Genomic DNA, 16,129 nt, shown 5'->3' with positions numbered 1-16,129 from the left:
ACGCGGTGGAATACATGCATTGAGCAAAGCGTCCGTGACGCAAACGGGAAGGACCATGAGATTGAAAGATAAGGACCAGATAGCCAATGTGAAAGCGGGAAGCTTAGATTGACAGCAACTTTAACCATTGAAAGTGAAGCACAGTCTGCATTCCCGCCCCCACAGCAGAGGCGGGATTCTCAGAGCGAGAGGCCGCGAGAAGCTCTCTCAACGGGAAGGCGGTGGAAGGGCGGAGGTTGGAGTTTTATTTTCTGGTTGTTATGCCCGCCGGCGCCGCCTCGTCGTGTGGGTTCTATTTGAGTTTGTAGGGTCCTCCCTGGGTCTTAGGTGTTGCGAGCGGGTATATCAGAGTCGGGAGGGTTATCAGATCCTTGATGAGAGGCTAGGAAACTATGGGTCATTCTGTCTCGTGCTAAGGGACCCCCACGTGGTTCAACTTTTCCTTCTCTTGAAAATAGATGCTCCGGGATCGGGATAATAAAAAAAATGCCTGGCGTGGTGGCGCACGCATTTAAATCCCAGCGCTCAGGAGGCAGAGGTAGTCAGATCTCTGAGGTCAAGGCCAGCCTCGAAGAACAAAAACATTTTTAAGATGAAAATACAATTTAAAAAAGAGCGGGGCATTGGTGGTGCACACCTTTAGTCCCAGCAGGAGGCAGAGGCAGGTGGATCTCTGTGAGTTCAAGACTAGCCTGATCTACAGAGCTAGTTCCAGGACAGGCTCCAAAGCGATACAGAGATGTCTCGAAAATACCAAAAAAAAAAAATAATAATAAAATAAAAGAACGAGGCTAGATTTGGTGGTGCACGCCTTTAATCTCAGCTCTGGGGAGGGGAGGCAGAGGGAGGCGGGTCTGAGTTTGAAGTCTGCTACCTGTGTGTTTATAGCAGAGTTTCAGGCCTGAGGAAACACTTTTCCATTTCTCCCCGGGGGTTCCCTCCTAGCCTTGCTCTGGCATGTCCTGTGTCAGCACAGCTGGGTCTTCAAGGCTCACTGGGGCTCCCAGCCTGGTGAAACTAGGAAGACAGAAGAGGTGTCCCACGGGAAATTCAGCTCCAGTCCGATGTCAAGGACTTCCCCCAGCATAATACAGGTTGGGGACTAGTGTGAATCAGAACTCTAGGTGCCAATTCTGGCAGGAGTAGAGTTGAGAAAGGATCTCATGTAGCCCAGGCTGGGCCCTGACTTTCTTTGTAGCCAAGGAGGCCACCCACACACACCCACTTAGTGCTACAATTATACGGTGCTGGAATAAAACTTAGAGCTTCATATATCCTAATGGAGTTCTTTACTAAGTCAGCCCTAGTTCCAATCCTTTATCCCCTCCCCCACATGTCTCAGAACCCTTAGACTGTTTCTTAGTACTTGTTGGGACTCAGTTTACCCATGAGGAAAATGGATGAGTATAATCATGGCCTCACAGGTGTCACTCCACAGCCCTGCCTGGTCCCTGTATGTCCCTGCTGAGGGACTTGGGTCTCTGGATTGGATCTGTCCTTGTAGCCCTAAGCCCTTGCTGTGGCTTGACCCTGATTCTATGAATTCGAATGACAACCCACTTGGGGGTGCAGCATGATTTGCCCCTGGCATTGACTGGTGCCCTGGGGGTTGCAATGCCTCTAGTCTTGTCATCCAAAGCAAGAAGGCTCAACAGAGACTCCCTTCTTCATCTGCCCCAAATGTACTCCTTCCAACCACAAGTGCCATGTCCTCCCCAGAGAGTGGGTCCATTGTACGTGGAAAGTGACTGAGGTTCTGAGTCCCCAATGCACCCTGGGGCCACACACCTGTAGGAAAGCTCTACAGGCGCCCACAAGCCACCATTGTCTTTCCCCAGGAGGCCCATCTTGGGGCTGAGTCACCCGGTGGAACAGCCCATGGTAGCAAGCCCTCACTGGCTGTCACCTCTGCCCAGCCCTGAGGTTTGGGTGTGCCCTGGCGTGAGTACAAGCTGCCAGGGGCTGGAGCCAGGGCCCCTGTAGGCAGCCTGTGCACAGCCCGCCCGCCCCCACACTCCTGACTGTGCCCTTTGTTCTGCTGTGGATGCTGAGGAGGTCTGTTCACCTGCCAGGGAACCTGTGTGCCCAAGCTGGAGCCTGAAGTAATTTTTGCAGGAGTATGGGGCACCAAGCACAGATCCGCCAGAGAGGACGGAAAGCCGGGCTTCTGTGCAGGCCCTTCACCTCAGCTACTAGGGAGACTGAGGAAGGAGCAAGTCCAAGCACACCCTGCAAAGCTTGTGGGTAATGCTTTTCTGAAAAGCCAGGAAGAGGTTGGGGGTGTTGCTCAGGGGTAGAGCTAACTAGAGCCCTCCACTGACGGGCTGGGGACTTGTGTGAGCTGAGGACCTGGGCTCCATCCCCATATGTGGGTGCTGACCAACAGACAAGGCCCTGACATTTGGCTGCAAACTCCAGCAGTTGGTTCTGAGTGTGGGAGATGAAGGAAGGAAGGCGAGCAGGGGTTTGCGGCCCTGAGGTGGAGCCAGGGCTCAGCCAGGAGGCCTACCTGGGTAAGAAGTAGATAAACGGGAGGAGTAGCCATTGTTACAGCAGGCCCCTAACACTGGACCAGCCTTGCACCAAACTTTCAGCTTTCCCTTTTCTTTTCCTTTTGTTTTAGAAGATTCTCATGTAGCCCAGGCTGTCCTTGAATTCACTAAATAGCCAAGGGTATTTTTGAACTCCTGGTCTTACCATCTCCACCTCCTGAGTGTTAAGATGACAGGTGTGCATCACCACGTATGACTTAGTGATGTTGGGAATGGGACCCAGAACTTGTGTGTATTGTGTGCATCCCAGCTGAATCCACAGAATACAGCGCCAGCCCTGAGCCCCAGACTTCTTTAGAAAATTGTGTGTGCTCTAGTGTGTGTATGTGCATAGGCCACCTGTGTGAAGGAGTCCTCAGAGGTCAGAAGAGGGCATCAGATCTCCCAGAACTGCAGTTATAGATGGTTGTAAGCCTCCACATGGATGCTGGGAATTGAACCAAGGTCCTCTGCAAAAGCTATGCGTGCTTTTACCTGCTGAGCCATCTCTGCAGCCCTGACCTCTTATCCAGCCCCTGACCTCAGTGTGAACCCAACCCTAATACAGAGGCCTTCAGTTTGAACTTGAGCCCAGCTAAGAGGACCCCACCATGGTCCCCGAGTCCCTCCTGATGCATCTCAGGATGGTGTCACCTGCCTAGGAAGACAACAACAACCTAGCTCCTGGCCAGGCACCTCAGGCCCTGACTCAGGTCCCCTGGGGCCTGCTCTGCCACATTCCAGGACAACATGTCCAAATGCTGGGCGCCTCCCCATCAGCCCCCACGGGCACCATCCGGCCTAGTGACCCCAGGGGGAGGCACAGTAGGGGACAAGGAGCCCAGCCTAGTTCCTACCCACACACTAGCCTGCAGGGCATCACAGATGACCTCTGCCTGCAGTGGCAAGGGTGACGCTTTGGCCATCTACACTAGCAGGGTACCCACCTTCTTCCCAGGATTTTCCCTGAGGGACTGAGCAAACCATGCACTATTCATATGAGGAAACTGAGGCTCACAGTCAGTGGTCCCTTGCTTGAGGGTAAGCTTGGCTCTTAGGTCTTGGCTCACCCACCTACACAGAAGAGGGGAAGGTATCTGGGCTATACCAGCCCTGAGGGACAAAGGGCAAAAGGTCAGAAGTCACTGATGGCCACTTCCTTATGCTGAGGACTTGTGGGGGTTACTCAGAAGAAGCTGGGGACACAAAGGACCTGATGTCAGTGGAACCTGGCTGTGGGAAGACATCAAGGGTTAACAATGACAGACAAGAGCCCCATTTGATAGACTCCACAGGCAGCAATGAGGAAGTCCTGAGACCACGAGGGGTAAATGGGACACAGACATCCCCAAATCTGTATGTGAGAGCTGAACTCAAGGTGAAAACTCAGGGCCTGGGAACCGCTGGTGACAGCAGATCGTCACCAATTGACGAGCAACAGACCAACTAACCGATGTTCCCTTTCAGTATAGGTCACCCTGCTGGGAGCTGGCCTCCCAGACTCCCTCACTGCCTCAGTCTGGTTCAACTCTGAGTGTCCATGTGCCCTTAATGTCCTTTTCATCCAAGCCCTGGGGCCCCTCCCAACTGGCAGATTGAGGCCTTTTCCTAGGCTATGCCCCAACTAAGTGGGTTATCTTCCCTCTTGTATAGAAGCCTCACATCTCAATATTAATCTTCTGTGGTTGCTGGCAGATTAGCTCCCCCACCCCAACACTTCCAAAGGCAGGGACTCCCTGTCTTGCCATTGCAATGTGTATGGCCATCATGCATAATCCAAGCTCTAAGATTCCAGGGAGGAAGCTGGCAAGATGGATGGCTCAGCTGGTAATGGAGCTACCAAGGCTGATGACCTGAGTTTAATCCCAGGATCCACACACACGCACACACATACACAGACACACACACATATGCACACATACACACACACACACACACACACACACACACACATTCACTGCTAGAATTGTCTGCTTTAAGATGAGTTTCTTGTATTCTTGGGGTCCCTGCCCTCTTCCTAGGGCAGGAAAAAGGCTTGAACCCAGTACTACCAAAGCTAGATGTGGAGGGAGGAGGAAGAGGGCAGAAGAGGGGACAGAACACCCATCATTCCAACTCTCAGGGCCAACCTGGGTTACAGAGCAAGACTCAGTCTCACATAAACAACAACAAAAACCAAATGGCTCTGAATTTGACTAAACATTTAAACACTCCCAACTGTAGCCAACTAGGAGTTGGAGCTGGAGACATGTGATAGTTGGGTGAAAAGACCATGACATATTGAAACCCATAAAGTAAGTGTTACACACACACACACACACACACACACACACACACACACACACACACAGAGAGAGAGAGAGAGAGAGAGAGAGAGAGAGAGAGAGAGAGAGGAGAGTTCCTACAAAAAACAAACAAGAACAAAAACAGCGGGAGGAAAAACAAACAATGAACATGAGAAAATAGCAAGGGCTGGCTAGGTCGCTTGGCGGCTGGAACTCCTGCCTAGCATGCAGGCCCCGCTAGGGTCCACCCCAACTCCATGGAATCTGACAAGTGGTGCACGCCTGTCGCCCCTGCACTTGAGAGATGAGGCAGGAGGGTTAGGAGTTCAAGGCCATCCTCGGCTCCCCAGGTGCTGGAGTTACAGAGAGCTGTGAGCCACCATGTAGTTAGTGTTGAGAAGTCCACAGTGGGTCCCCTGGAGGTGGCAGGTCCAAGCCATCACACCCTGCTCCACTCTTATTAATCGTTTATTGAGGGGAGACAGGGTAGAAGGCCCCGCTTGCTATCCCAGGCTGTCCTGGAGCTCTCCATCCTCCCAGCTGGGCCTCGCTGGGCATCTCAGGCTTGTTCACCTAAGAATCTATTTGGGAATACAAGCAAAGGAAAAAGTGTGTGGGTGCTGAACAGAGATGGGAGTTCTGGAGGAAGGGAGACACTCTCAGTTCTTTACAGTTTGATTTGAGAAGTCAACTCTATCCACAGTTTGTGTTGGCTTTGCTCTCTAGTGTGTTCCATGTGTTGTTTGTTTGGTTGGTTGATTTTGTTTATCTCTATATACGTTGTGTTTGCCTGAGCAGGTCAGAGGTCAACACTGGTTATCGTCCTTTATTGCTCACTGACTTATTTATACATTGAAAAAAATATATATTTAGCCGGGCAGTGGTGACACACACCTTCAATTCCAGCATGTAGAGGCAGAGACAGGAGGATTTCTATGAGTTTGGAGCCAACCTGGTCTATAGAGTGAGTTCCAGGACACAGAGAAACCCTGTCTAAAAACACAAAACAAAACAAAAACTAGGGAAAAGAGCCAGCCAAAAAAAAAAAAAAAAAAAAAAAAAAAAAACCCACTTCAGCCCTAGAATCAGAGCCAGTGAAAGGAATATGCCCTGGCCTTGAAATTAGAGCCAAAAGGCTAAAAAGGGCCAGTGAAAGAAACACAGGTCAGCCCTGAAACAAGAGAGCACAAAACCAACCAATTCCTAAACAGGAAAACCAACCAATCCCTGAGCATTAGGTCTAGCCAATCTGAGAGATTAAGGGATTGCAATATAACCAATTCCCACCCTGAAAAATCTTCTCCCTGGGAAAACTCTGCCCCTAAGGAGCCCTATGTAAGCCCTGAACCTGTTCAGTTTACTGTTACTTTTTCCCACCCTGGCAGAGGCAGCCACTCTCCTGGATCCTTCCCTCCCAATAAACCTCTCCCCCCTCTCTCTCTCTCCTCTCTCTCTCTCTCTCTCTCTCTCTCTCTCTCTCTCTCTCTCTCTCTCTCTCCTCTCTTTGACTTTTTTGAGACAGGGTTTCTCCGTAGCTTTGGAGTTTGTCCTGGAACTCACTATTGTAGACCAGGTTGGCCTCCAACTCAGAGATCCACCTGCCTCTGCCTCCCAAGTGCTGGGGTTAAAGGTGTGTGCCACCACTGCCTGGCTTCCCAATAAATCTCTTGAATGAGGTTTGAGTGAGACCTTCTTTTGTCAGAACAGAGCAGAGAAGAGAAGTAACACCTTTTCCCTGGAGCAGAAGTGGAGCTAGTACATTGGGGAAGCCTTCCCTGGAGGAGGAACAGGACTTACTGTGACCTGTGATATTCCTTAGCTCCCGACTGCCAGGATCCCTTTCCATCCAAGTCACAATGCTTGCCATGTGTGGTGCACACCCTGAATGGCAACACTTGGAAGGCAGAAGCAGATGGATCTCCAGGGTTAGAGAGTGAGTTCCAGACTAGCCTGGTCAACAAGGCTTGATAGTGAGACCTTATCTCTAAGTACATAAATGAATGAATGAATAGATAAATGAAATGTCTTGATTACACATGCTCCGTCATGCCAATGTATCAGTGCGAGGATAGCTTGCAGGCACAAATTCTCAAAGGCCACCGTGTGGGTCCAGAACCAAATTCAGGTCACCTAGCCCCTCCAAATTAAGTTTTTGAGACTGGACCTCTTACTGAACATAAAGATCCCCAATTTGGCTAGCCTGAGTAGCCAGTGAATGCCTGCCTGAAGGCTTCCTTCCCATCCTCCAAGTGTGCACAGCCATACCCAGCTTTTTATGTGGGTTTTGGGGCTTAAACTAGGGTTCTCATGCCTACATGGCAAGCAGTTTACTGACTGAACTGTCCCCCCTCCCGCCTTTTGAGACAGGCTCTCACTATGCAGCCCAGGCTGGCCTGGAAGGCGCTACCTTCCTGCTGCAGCCTCCCAAGTGCTGGGGACATGGGTGTGGATCACCATGGCTGGTCTTTCATGAAGAAGAAGAACCATGGTCCAGGACAGCCAAGTCACAGGGCTGTGGGAAGTCACAGGGGTCTCGGTCTCGGTGTGGAGGCTGGGGCCCTGCAGGTGTCTGGGGATTGAGGAGGGGCAGTCCCTTCAAGGAGCCTGGGAGCCTAGGGAGGGCCCCTGTGGCCACACAGGAGGAAGTGGGTTGCAGAACCCAGGGCTCAGGAAGGCCAGGGGTGATGATGATGAGATTGGCCCAGTGGGGAAGAGCACTTGTTGTTCTTCCATTGGACCTGAGTTCTAATCCCGGCCGGCCTCTGCGTCAGGCAGCACACAACCACCTGTAAATCCACCCCAGGGTGTCCAGCGCCTTCAAGTGGCAGACACAGACACAGTTATGTACACATAAACACATATGGATAGGTAAGTAAATAGCCTTATAAAAATGGTGGGAGAGGAGGCTAACCTTTGGCTGTGTACCCTTGTGACCTCCTTGTCTACTGGCTGTCGGGGCGGGCCAGGGGTGTCCACATCCCTTGCAACAACAGACAGCCCCCAAGTAGAGCTCTGAGTCCCACTCTAGTATGTAAACTCTGTGGCACAGGCTGAGGCAGGAGGGCTGTTCTGAGTTTTGGGCCAGCCTGGACTACAAACAGATTGAGACCCTGTCTCAAAATAACCAAATCCACTGGCCAGGCATGGTACACAGGAGGGTCGGAGTTCGGGGCCACTCTCCAAGGCCACGCCCTCTCCTGTGTGTTGCCTGTTACCGTCTCTGCTGACCACAGTCTTTGTATTTGCTGACCCCAAGGCAATTCTGCTACTTGTACCCCCTGGCCAGCACAACCTGCTGGGTTATTAGATGATAACAATATATTTATTACATTTTCTTTATTTTGTGTGTATATATGTGTGTGACACATGTGTAAGAATTGGTTTCTGAGCCAGGCGATGATGGCACACACCTTTAATCCCAGCACTTGGGAGGCAGAGGCAGGTGGATCTCTGTGAGAAACCCTGTCTTGAAAAATTAAAAAGCAAAACAAAAAATTGGTTTTTGCCTTACCACCAGGTACTTCTGGGAATTGAACTCAAGTCATCTGACTTGGCAGCAAGCACCTTTCTCTGCTGAGCCCTCTTACTGGCCCTTCCTAACTATTTTTGCCAGGTCCTGCAGACCCCTTGCAGCCCCTGCACTGAGAGGGAGGAGGGGAAGGATGACAGAGAAAACTGAGTCTGAAGGCCACACAGCCCCAGCTTCCACGCAGTACACTTTGGGGTCTCAGACAGGGAGGGCAGCAGCTGCAGGGGCTGGAAGTGGTGTGCAGTGTGTGGCCTGTAGCAGCTGAGCCACCCACCCCCACCAGAGGGGGAGGGGAGCCGAGGCGGCAGCTGGTGGCTGGCACCTGGCCAGATGGAAAGGGATGCTGCCTCTGCCTCTGTAGGGCTTCCCCACACTCTCAAATGAGACAGGGTTCAGGATGGCTTTGAACTCTCTGTGTAGCCATGGTGGTCTTGAACTTATGATCCCCCTGCCTCTGCTTGCAGAGAGCCGGTTGTGTGTGATGTACCTCTGTCTTTGTCTGTCTGTCTGTCTCTGTGCACTCTCTCTCTCTGGTTCCTGCCTTGGCTGTGCTCTGACCTCTGGTTTTGTCCCTCCCATGTGCTTCCCTTTGTGGCGACCAAACTGGGCTAGCCTCAGCCTCAGGTGACCATGAAGGCCCCTCTTCTGGCTGCAGGCTGGGGACCTTGTGCAGACCACGTCTGGTGTCTGCATGATGTTCTCTGACCACCAAGGGGCAGGGTTGTTCCTGCTTGGTGGTTCATGGCTGCCTGGGAAGCACGGTGACACACAGGTCACCTCCACAGACACTGGCAGCTTCGGCCAGGTGAGGCTGGCCAGGGTAGGGCTGATGCAATACAATGGCCAGGAGGCTTCAGCCACCCTTGACCAAGTTCCTGTTCCCACCTCTGTTCCCATGGTGGGGTGAGGATGGGGGCGCTGTCCTCATTAAAACTCTGTAAGTGAGCTATACCCCAGTACAACAGCATGCTAGCCTCATACAGGCAGCAGAGCCAGTTGCTGGGGGGGGGGGAGCATTATTATGCCTCATATTTGCATATTACGAAGGCAGCTGCAACTTTTGCTGCCCATCACTGAAATCTACAAGTGGTTGGGGTCTGGCCTTCCTCATCTGGCCTGGGGTTCTCTAAGCTCTCAGGGGCTGCCTTCCCCACCTTGATTTTGGGATCTCCACCTCAGCTCCAGAGGAACTCGAGTGCTGGAGTTTTCTTCAAGTTGTCTGTTCTGAAAACTCCAGTTTTTGGAAAACTAAGACTCAGAGATCAGAATCCATCTGAAACATCTCCTGGGTCCTAGATCCCAGGAGACCTCAAATCCCACAATGTCCCTGCCCCCTACAATTTGGACAGAAGCCTGAGGCCCCTCAGCAGCCTAGCCTTGAGACCTTGAAATCTAGCCAGGCCTTGGGGCACCAGCCACAGAGCCTTTGCACATGCCTCCACACCTTGGCTCTTTCTGGAAAGGCCCCCTTGGTAGTTTAGGCCAGGTTAGTTCTTATACACTGGGGAAACTAAGAAGCAGAACTATGAGGCCACATGCTTGTGGTCAGAGACTCTAATCCAGACCCCTGGACTCCTCTTACTGAGGATATGGGGTGGGATCCAGGGCCTTCCTGTGTGCACTATGACCCAAGATGCCACCTACTGCTATCTCTGTATGTGGCCATGGGTAGCGCTGAGAATGGGATCTGGTCTCAGGGTGTCTGTTGCTGTGGTAAACAGCATGACCAAACGTGACTTGGGAGGAAAGGGCTCACTGCATCTAACAGCTACAGTCCATCGGGAGGGCAGTCTGGCAGGAACATGCTCAAGGCTAGAGCTGATGTGCAGGCCTTGGAGGAGCTACTGGCTGCTTATACAGCCCAGGACCACCAGCCAGGAGAGTCCCACAGGGGCGGGACTCTCTCACATCAATCACCCATTAGGAAAATGCAATAAAGACTTGCCCACGGGGCAATATGAGCTGAGAGTCCCTCCTCCCAGATGATTCTGGCTTGTGTAAGGGTGACAAAAACTAACCAGAAAAGAACCCCACGATAACTCCAGGGGACAGGTGGGCCAGGAAAGCCTCGGGAATACGAAGCTGACTCCATAAATAAGAGCCCATCCAGACATCAGGCAGAGATGGGGGTGTCCTTCCTGTCTGTCCCGTCTTTGACCCCTTCATATCCTCGTCTTGACTCCATTCTTCCCAGCTTTTAGTCCAGTGAAACTATGCTAAACACTAGTCCCCAGAAGGGAGGCAGAGGTAGCCCTGCCCCTCCGCCCCGCCCCGCTCTGCAATTTTTCCTGTATGGAGGTGGCTGCAGTTCAGAGATGTCCACTAGATGGCGGACAACGCTCAGAAACGCACTCGAGTTCGTCTGTGACCAAGGGCTCAGAGCTCTCAAGCTCACGTGCTTCGTGCTCCAGGGTTTCTTAACATCCTATGTGAGTTTGTACTTACACAGCGTGTTGGTGCGCACGCACGCATGTTGTGGCCATTCGTGTCCTGTAGTATCAAATTATGCTCACATTTCATGCATAAGTCTGTGTGTTTTCTGTGCTGGGCAATCTTGGTGCTGGGAACCTCTTCATATGCATAGTGGGCCCTCATGGACTCAACAACTGGCACTTCCATTACCTCAGCTCATTCGCCCCAGATTCCCCCTACAGATTCTTATGTCCCTTGCCTTTCCTCACCATAACCTCTATCATGAGCACATGCTCGGTTTGCTCCTGTTATCCCAATTTCCTCCATGTGTAGCCTGACACTGCTGACAAGCCAAATTTGTGGCTAATGGGTGCCCTTACACCTAAAGTTGGCCATGCAGTAAACCTGCAGCTTGGTTGGCTAAAGGATGGGCTCAGCTGCTGAGGTGATAATGCAAATCCCACTACATGATTTTCACCAGGCCTGCCAAACAGAGACCAGAGGGGCCAGAGGAGGAACTGTCTCCCTTGGCTATGTGTAGGAGGCTGAACTCCTATTTACCCTGCAAGGCTCTGGGGCATTGACCTTCCATATAGAATGCCTTGTGTGGTCTTCTGGGGTGAATGTAATACAGGCTATTGGAGGAAATCAGGCAGCATGTCATCTGGGTGCCACTGGGTGGCTGCTGCTGGCCTGAACCTGCAGACAGGAGACCACCTATGGCTGGCCAGCCGGCCACTAGAGGTGCATGGATACTCATTCCCGGATTCTTTGGTGGTCTTCACACAGCCCAGAAGCTGTCCAGGGTCTCTGATGCAGACCCTGCCTGTTTTGGCCACATGTCTGCTGTCACCTCTGTTGGCCATAGATCATCTCCTTGGCAACGGAAGCCACCGGGTCAATTGTGCCACCAACCACAGATCACACTTACAATCCCAACAAGACCTGGAAGATGATGAGGTTGGGAGTCAGCTAGGGTGTCAGGGGGTGACCTGTGCGTCTGCAGAGTCAGAGGGCTGTCCCTGGGCCTCAGTTTCCCCACACACTCAGCTTCTCTGACCTCAAGACTGTGTCCACTGTGGTCATTGCTGTATGGACAGTGGTCTGATGGGAGGGAGACTCAGTCTTAATCCCAGTTGCTGGTGAGTGAGCAGCGCCAAGGGGTCACTGGAAATCAGCTGGATAGCAAGCCCAGGGCCATAGCTCTTGAGCAATCAGAAGAGCTGGATGCTTCCAGGGCAATCCAACAAGATTTCATCATTATTGTTCCTGGTAGGCTACCATTGCTATTTCTAGAAGTCTCTATCAGCCCAGCTCTGGAGCAACTTTCCATCTCAGAACATTCCACCCCTGCTGACTCTGGAAGCTTCCACCCTCGCATCTCTGCAGAGATCCAGATGTCAGTTTCCTGAGGTGACTCGGGCTCCTCTTGGTCCTGGTGGGATGGGGGAGCTGAGAAGACCAGGCCTGACCTTTTTTAGTAAATGCCTCTGAACAGACCCTGGGATGAGGTTGGGTTGTGGTCTGCTCAGGAGGACAGGTGTGAAGAACACAGGGTGGCAGGCTGCAGGGGTGGGCAGAAGCCAAACCTGTCCTTATCCCAGTTCCCCATTTGGGCAGACCCAAATACACGAAGTACTGGGTCCTGTGTGCCCTGTAGCTCTCTCTGATAGGTCAGGTTACTTGCCTGGGCCACACAGCCAGCAGATGGGGTCAATGAAGGACATTTTTTGCTGGCTGAGGCTAAGGGACCTATCCCCAATGGCCAGTCGGGCTGCTAGCCCTTTAAGAGCCTCTTTTTTTTTTTTTTGGGCACTGCCTGGGGGTTATTGATCGAAGCCTTGGAAACAAGATTAGATTATTGGACTGAGAACGGCAGCCTGGGGGCCTGGGAAAGAGGATGGTTTCTTGTAAAAGGCTCCCCAGGGTACTAGGGACTCTTTTCTGGGGGCCTCCCCAGATCTGTGTTCCCTGAGAGGCCCTCAGTTTGGAAACTGAGGCACACACAGAGTGGCTGCATCTTTCTCCAAAGTAGCCTGGCCAGAAATTAGCATTGATGTCTGCCTTTATGGGGTATTTAGTGTACAGTAAGCCCAACTGTCTGATTCCCTGGCCTTGTGGGGCTGTGTGTACCTAGGATGGGAGGAACCAATCCCATTCCACGGTAGGGGAAACTTAGGTCCTTACAGAGGGTTGCTCTGTGTGTCTCCAAACGCAGTCTAGGTGAGATGGTTGGAAGGCCCTATATACACAGGAATCTAGTAAATGCACAGTTGGGCTAGGAGTCCAGCCAGCCTTTGGGCACCTCGCCTCTATGTACGAGGGACCCTGTGTTCTTCCACAGCTGTCTAAGTTTCCTAGCCCACCCAAAGGCTGAGCGGTTTGCCAGCCCCTCATAGACTCCCTCATTAGGAGCTCCAGTGACCTGTCACCAGCCACCAAGAACCTCCTAGAGGCAGCCACCAGTACCTGGATCTGTAACAACTGGGAAAAGCCAGCAGTTTCGGTAGCCAAGGGTCTGAGCTAATGTCTCTGGCCCCTCATGGGTCCCTCTACTGGCCCCATGTCCCTCCTCAGGCCTAGGGATCATGGATATTGAACAGGGATGGGGAACAGTGAAGGCTCAGGTAGCATCGGGGTCCCTGCCAGCAGCCAGCAGCCAGCAGCCTCCACACTGTCCTCCATCTACCTGGGAGGACTCCAAGGGCAAGCAGGGCCTGTCTGTCCAAGGTCACAGGTGGGAAAACTGAGGCCCCACAGATCACACGATTCAGGGGGTGGATGCAAGCCTTCAATCTATTTTTTTGTTTGAGACAGGGTCTCACGTATCCCAGGCTACCTTAAACTCCAGAACCACCCCCACTCCACCTCCCAAAACTGGGATGGTAGAGGCGAACCTCCATACCTGGTTTCTATGGTGCTGGGGTGGAATGTAGGTCTTGGTTCATGCCAAGCAAATAAATGCTCTACCATTGAGTCCAAACTCTGGCCATAGCCCCCTCCCGCTGGCTATCCTGGAATTCTCTTTGTAGCTCAGGGTGCCCTCAAACTCATAAAGATCTGCCTGCTTCTGCCTCTGGAGTGCTGGGATTAGATATGTGAGCCACCATAGTCTGGCTCTACCTATTTTCAAAGCATTCAGAAGATCCAGGCCCCCATGGACCCCAAGTGAGTGATCAAAGAGGGGGTGTGTAAGAGGGCAGCTGGGGTCTGAGAGAGTTTCTAGGAAGAGGAACTTTTAAAATTTAATAGTTATGTGTCTGAGCATTGTCCTTGTATGTATGTGTGTCCACCACATGCATGCCTGGTGCCCATGGTGGCTTTTAGAAGGAGGCATCAGATTCCTTGTGACTGGAGTTACAGATGGTTGGAGGAGCCATGTTTCTAGACCTGAAAGAGGAATTTTAAGTTGTTGCATGAGAAGAGCTTAGTTCTTGGCAGAAGGACAGGGGGTTTGATGGTCCTGTCTGGGGTCTTGCAGCATGCTGCACAAGAGGCTCTTCCTCTGCTGTGTACTGAAGAGAGAGAGAGAGAAAGAGAGAGAGAGAGAGAGAGAGAGAGAGAGAGAGAGAGAGAGAGAGAGAGATTGCTGGGTGTTGAAGTACCCAGGGCTTGCACAAACTAGGAAGGGCTCCACCCTGACCATGCCCCTAGCTCCTCACTGGAGAATTATACAGAGGAACTCCATTCTGACCACGCCTCCAGCCCCTCATTAGGGGATTCTAGGCAGGATTTCCACCTCCCAGGCATATCCTACCAGTCCTGGGGAAGGTGGCTAAGCTGAGGGGTCATGATGACACAGATGAGTCCTGAGTTTGGCACAGATGTATCCAGGAAAAGGTAGTAGTATGGGCTTCCCATCCATGCCCTCAGGGCCCCTTCAGGGACACATCTTAGTGGATTCTGGGGGACCTTGGCTGTGTGCAGTAACAGGGCTGCTAGCCCCACCGCAGCAGTAATTAAGGGCTCTGGGCATCCCCACGGTGTGATGTATGTGTGCCTTAACTAATCATTTATTAGGTCACTGATGGCTCGTCAATATTAATTCATTTATTTAAACAACTCGGTCCTGTAATGAAGATGTTGTCTGAGAGGGGAGGCAGGAGGGCAGTGGAGCCGAGACACACACCGGGGTGTTTTCAGAGATAACAAGCAAGCAGACTGGGGAGTGTGAGTACCACCTGAATGCCCCAACGGTGTGGGTGATGAGGCCAAGGTCACAGCAGAGTACTTCCTGAGTGTTGCATGTGGCTGGAGAAGCCTGGGGGACTCATCTTGGCTGGTCTGGACACTCAGGGGTCTCCTCCACCCTGTCCCAGAAAGGCATACTGCTCCCTGGGCTCTGCAGAATCTGAGCTGCTGCCTAGTGGCTTTGTCGCCAGGGGACATTTAAGACAGCAGGTGGTGCTAGAGAGACAGGATTCAGTGGTTAAGAACACTGGCTTCTCTTCTAGATGATCCGATCCAGTTTGGTTCCCAGCACCCATATGGTGACTTACAAACATTCTCGTGACTCGGGTTCCATTGGAGTCCTCTTCATGAACTTCACGCATGTGCATGACTGAAAGCACGTCACTTACACACATAAAATGAAAATGAATAGAATCCAAGAACAGCAGCCGAGAAGCTCGGTGGATAAAGGTCTGGCAACCGGCATTCCACGTAAAGGAGGATGGATAGACATTTGAGGTCTGTCTGGGTTACATGGTCAGATTCTGTCTCAAGTCTCTCTATATATATATTACATCAGATCTCGCCCGTCCCTGCTCCAGAGCCACCTGCATGCCCTAATGCCCTGGGGAAGACTGGTCTCGATGGCCTCAGTTGGCATCTGCACCTCTATTGTCTTTCCAGCCTCACTCCAACCTCAGGGTCTTCGACACCTGCCAGTGGCCCTGCTCTTCCAGAAAGATCAGGTCCCACACATCACTTGCTGACACCTGGGTCATGCACGGATCCATTTGATGCTTCTAGATTTTATGAGACTGGGTCTCACTCTGGCTCAGGTTACACCAGGCTTTTGAGGGCTGTGATGACAGACAGGTGACCCCATCAGCCTGCCTTTGCTTCTGATGGCAAAGAGGCCAGGCACACACCTGTAAGGCTGAAGGAGGAGGATCCCAGGTCACATGGTAGCCTGGGCCACAAAGTGGAGGAGCGAGAGCAATGGAGAAGGGACCAGAACAGAGAGGTCTCCTTAGCTGCCTGAGGTTGCAGAGCCTAGAACTGTGGTTTTCTCTCACAGCACATTCTCTGTCTCCATTGGTTTCTTTTTCTTTCTCCTTTTTTTTTCCTATTTATTTATTTGCTTGTTTGTTGAATTTCTTTCTTTTTGAGACAGGGTTCTTCTGTATAACAGTCCTAGCTGTCCT

The sequence above is a fragment of the Phodopus roborovskii genome, unplaced genomic scaffold (genome assembly GCF_943737965.1).
Source record: "Phodopus roborovskii unplaced genomic scaffold, PHOROB, whole genome shotgun sequence".
In the NCBI taxonomy this organism is placed as follows: domain Eukaryota; kingdom Metazoa; phylum Chordata; class Mammalia; order Rodentia; family Cricetidae; genus Phodopus; species Phodopus roborovskii.
Note: the sequence above shows the minus strand (reverse complement) of the source record.